Below are 5,695 nucleotides of genomic sequence, written 5' to 3'. Positions count from 1 at the left end.
TGAAGCAGAAGCCAATGAGATGGAGACCAGTACAAAAAGAAACATCCTGCAAAATTAAGAGACTTTGTTGCATTTAAATTTTGTGTTTGTAAATTCTATACATTTAATTAAGTTATTGTTAATTATCTATAGGTTTAATGTAAGTGGCTATTGTTTGGGATGAACAATACTAAGGAAGGGGCAGTGTTACGATAGCGGAAATCACGTGACGCTGCTGGCCCGTTGGTGATGGTAGCATTCTGATGAGTTTCTCGAATGATCGGGGAAATCCGAGTGTGTTTGAGATGCCCTCTTCGTTAGAAATATACGCCTGGCAGAGAAAGCCAGCAGGGAGGAATGAAGTGAGAGCAGTAGTTACTTTGAGTTCCATGTAATTTATGATTCTGTTAGTTTTGAGATAGTGAGCCGGAGAGTGTATGTTTTGCACTTATCGAGAGCGATGTTATCGAGATTGTGAACCGCTGTGATTTATAGCATGTATTATAAAAGTTGTTAAGTTTAAAGTGGTGAGAAACGTACTGATTGTGGAACTTCTGTATACTAAAAGTTTGTATTGAGGAAAAATAAACTGGTTTAATCAAGAAAGGACTTGTATCGTTGAAGGTCCTCGGAAAGAATTTCTAATGGAAACCAACAAACAAGCAGATACGTAACAATATATATACCACACAAATATACGGGTAATAACATTGGACCAAAAGGGTTGGTAAACCACATTCAGAAGAATCCAGTATATATATAATATATATATATATAAGAAAATTCAAAACTATATTTAAAGAAATAAAAAAACATTCGCACTTTCCGGTCATTATCCAAAAGTCATAACGGAGATTGCCTGTGGTAATAGCACCCAAAATGTTGGGGATATCCCATCTATGAGACAAAATCCAAAAAATCAGATGAGAAACCAGTTAGCAGTCATGGAAAGTTCATTAAAGGCACAGAGTTGAGTGCTTACACCCACAACGCATCAACTCTTACTGCCTTTCACTGGCTGCAGCCAGTTGTGGGAAGGCAGTTACCCTTAAAAAGATGTAATAAAGTCTAAAGTAGAAATAAGATAAAATCAAGCCACCCAAAAAGATATTTCTACGAAACAATGTCTACCATCCTCCACCCTTAAAAGTTCTAAAAAATCCTTAATGTAGAATAAATACTAGCCTAATAATTCTACTACATGTTACTCCCAACCTCCACCTCTTTTCTAAAAATGACTTATTAAAAAAAGTACTTAAAAGAACTACAAGACTTACCTTAAGTAGTTCATGTTGTCACATTATTCACATATAGCATGAGATAGCTGAGACAAGCCCAGCTATGAATATATTAGACTTGATGAAAAGTACTGAATATTTATAGCAGTTAGATCATCTATATAACGAAAAGTATATTTGTATAACTTAGGATTTGAAACCTCTTTCATAAATGCATTTTCTTAAAAAAACAAATATAACTAGGCCATATTTGAAGAAAAGTTAGCTGCCATTGGAATCCCCACAGCTTGTTTATATAACTGTTCATTAAAAGTAATCTAACAATTATAAACACAGAAATTAAGAATGCTTTTATATTGAATTTTAGTAAATATATGCACAGGAATATTTATTTCTGTGTTTATAAAATCATCAAACAGATAATTAAACACTGTTATCAAATCCTTTAAGTCTATTTTAGTGTATAAAGTAGTAAAATCATAAGTAGAAACAAAACTGGCTGTTTTTATTCATAATAATTCAGAAATATTTATTTATTTATGTTACTTAAACATAGTGTTTTTTATTTTTTCAATTGAAACAGATTTTGTAACTGTGTTTAAAGAACTTGTTATAAATCTGAATTTAATGGGATTTTTTTTCAATTTAGGAATTACATAAAAAATGGCAGATGATAAAAAGAAGAAGAGTCTACACATATATGTTCCATTCTTTATGACCTCCTTTATATTAATAATAATATTGTTTTTATTTAAAGTACTTTTGCTAAATGTACTTGTATTGTTAATTTCTTTAATTAGAATTTAAGCATACAGTTTTTTACAAATATAACGGAAGTTGCAACCTACCTTATCAATAGGGGTGATAATAAATTGTTCTTGCAACTTTTTTATTTTATTTTTGAAAACATGAAAAGAAGTATCAGTTTTATATTGAGCAAGGTTTAAATTTATTAAATTATTTTTTATGTAATTCATGAAATACAGTTTCCATTCAAAAAAAGAAACATGAAGGATAGTAGGTTTTCTTACTTATTTTGATAATATAATGATCAATATTTTTTTTCCAGATCTTTCAATATTTCAAATTTTTTTATTATTTTTTAATATTTAAATTGAGTTCCTTTTTTCAATGTTGTTTTGAAATTATTTATCATTAATGATTTCTAAATTACCTGTAACCATATGTTTATGAAAAGGATCCTTAAGTTCATTGTTATTACAATTACAAGGTAATTTCTTAATGTCTATTTCATGGAAATATTCAATAAATTGTTTGTAATTGAAGATAAGAGGACCTATAGGTTTATTATATTTCAAACTAACTATAGGCTGCACTGATTTAATAAGGAAACTATTTTCTTGAATACTATCATGGATCAAGGAAGGTAGAGCTAAGTCATCATATATATATATTATGTTTAAAATCAATAACTATATATAATTTTTCATTTACCTTTATTAAAGGATTATTTTTAGGTATTTGATCCCATTTTAATTTAATCTATAATTAAATCTTTGATATGTATATGCTTAAATTCAAAATTTAACATATATTTGGACAAATACCTGAGTTTTGTTTTAATATAAATTTTATCATATTTGTTTGTCTGTCTATAGCAGGCTCTAAAAAATTGCAAAAATTTTCAAAATCAATCCATTTAGTTATAGTTTTTCCTTTACCCCTACATTTATTTATAGTTTTTCCTTTACCCCTACATTTATTTATAGTTTTTCCTTTATCCTAAAATAAATGTAGGGGTAAAGGAAAAACTATAAATAAATGGGGTAAAGGAAAACTATAAATAAATGTAGGGGTAAAGGAAAATAATAACTAAATGTAGGGTAAAGGAAAAACTTTAAATAAATGTAGGATAAAGGAAAAACTATTACATTTAGTTATAGTTTTTCCTTTATCCTACATTTATTTAAAGTTTTTCCTTTACCCCTACATTTAGTTATAGTTTTCCTTTACCCCTACATTTATTTATAGTTTTCCTTTACCCTACATTTAGTTATAGTTTTTCCTTTACCCCTACATTTATTTATAGTTTTTCCTTTACCCCTACATTTATTTATAGTTTTTCCTTTACCCCTACATTTATTTTGTTTATTGTTATATTTATTTATTTGAAACAGATTTCTTATACATATATTTTTACTTAAAACATCACCATATTTGTTTTGAAATTCTTGATTTAAACCATATAGATAAAGAGTTAGTTCTTTTAAAATAAAATATTATTCTTTTTCTGTTAACAGAGTTTCATTGTAAACTTTATCCAAAATAGTTATTTTTACATTATTGAATGAATATTTATTAAAATGATCTATTTCAATAGAATGAGGAAAGCCCTTGTTACTATGAGATCAATGTAGGTTAATCCTTAGATGTAAAAGCTTAGTTGTTTGTCCTTCATATTTAAGACCACATATACCACAAGTTAGTAAATAAATTACGTTGTACATTTTACATAGTGGTATATCCTGCAGTACATGTTGAAAATCCATGGCTGCTGGATAAGTTAAACATCAGAATTATTGCATGTAACTTTTCTATAAATTTTAGTAGCTTAATTAGAAAACTGTCGAATAGCTAGCTAGGCTATAAGACAGATGACATTTACAGAATGAAAATTCCATAATAAGAAAATGGAGTAAGGGTGATAAATCAACACCTTAATATCACTTTTCTCTAAGTAATAAGAGCTATACCTTCAAAACTATTGTATCAATTACATTAATTGTCAACAGGCAATCAAAATCAGCACTATAAAACAATAATGAACTTAATATAAGAAAATTCAAAACTGTATTTAAAGAAATAAAAACAACTTTGCAATTTCCGGTCATTATCCAAAAGTCATAACAGAGATTGCATGTGGTAACAGCACCCAAAAGCATTAGGGATGTCCCATCTATCATACAAAATCCAAAAAAGCAGATGAGAAACCAATTAGCAGTCATGGAAAATTCATTAAGGGTACAGGGTTGAGTGCTTACACCTACAACATCTCAACTCTTACTGCCTTTCACTGTCTGTAGCCAGTTATGAGAAGGCAGTTACCCTTAAAAAGATGTAATAAAGTCAAAAGTAGAAATAAGATAAAATCAAGCCACCCAAAAAAATATTTATTTCTTTAAATAAAGTTTTGAATTTTTTTGTACCAAAAGGGTTGGTAAATCACATTCAGAAGAATCCAGCATATATGTATATTTATATATATGTGTGTGTACACATATGAACATATGGGTAATTGCACTCAACCAAAAGGGTGGGATATGATACAGTCCTTTCTGATTTTGGTTGTTTGAACACGGGAGCTCGCAACCCAGTGTGCTGCAATACCGCTAGGGGTCAAACACAAACACCAATACTTTGTATGATTAATAAACTCTGAAGTTAACACAGAGAATCACATACAAAAGTTGTAATGTTTTTCAAACAAGACCCAAAACTCAAGAAAAATAATGAACTATTTGAAAGCACTTGAGTTTGGGGTCTTTCGTTTGAAAACCATTATGATTAATAAACAATATTATTCTTTGATGCTCATTTGTATTACTTTCAATTTTCTGATGTTTAGTGAAGTAAGTAATACCTGCTGTTGGTTTCAGGTTTACCTGAAAACCATGACATCTAGTGAGTTACACACCAGTGTAGTTATAGGTAATGAAAGCATATTTTCATGCTTGAAGCAAATTTTGTATGTTTTATGAAAAGTGGACTATAGTTTTAAAATATATATATGTCTAATGTATATGTGTGTATATATATCTGTGTGTGTGTGTATATATATGTGTGTGCGTGTGTGTGTGTGTGTGTGAGATTTATTTATGCTTTTCATATTTGTTTATTGAATTGAAAAATACTTCACTCTTTTTAGAACCTTTCACCATATTGTTCTTAACACTAAACACTTGGTAAAATATAGATTAATTACCTTGTTGCTTTTGATACTGAATTCATAAAACATTAACCATTTTGATTTTAACATTAAACATTTGGTGCCTCATAAAACAGTATAATAGGCCTATTAGTTTTATGTCAGTTGTGAGAAAAGTTTTGGAAAGCCTGATAAAAGATGCTTTGCAAAGTCATTTAACAAAGTTTATAATTTTGTTGGTTTCACTAAGGGGAAACCTTGCCTTACAAATCTTCTGACATTCTTTGAAAAGGTTACTGCTTATCTAGATGAGGGTAAGGGTGTAGATTTAATGTATTTGGATTTTCAGAAAGCCTTTGACAAGGTGCCATATAAAAGGCTTGTAAAAAATCTTATATATGTATAGGTGTGGGGGATAAGTTAGGAAATTGGACAGAAGAGTAACTGGATGGAAGAAAACAGAGGGTTGTTATAAATGGAGTTCAGTCAAACTGGATTAATGTCAAAAATGGGGTACATCATGGCTCAGTATTAGGACCTTTGCTCTTTTTGATTTACATCAATGACATAGATGAAGGAATGGTCAATAAAT

This window comes from Limulus polyphemus, unplaced genomic scaffold, assembly GCF_000517525.1.
Source record: "Limulus polyphemus unplaced genomic scaffold, Limulus_polyphemus-2.1.2 Scaffold5244, whole genome shotgun sequence".
NCBI classification, from domain to species: Eukaryota; Metazoa; Arthropoda; class Merostomata; order Xiphosura; family Limulidae; genus Limulus; species Limulus polyphemus.
The sequence above is the reverse complement of the archived record's forward strand: the minus strand, read 5'-3'. Positions refer to the sequence as shown.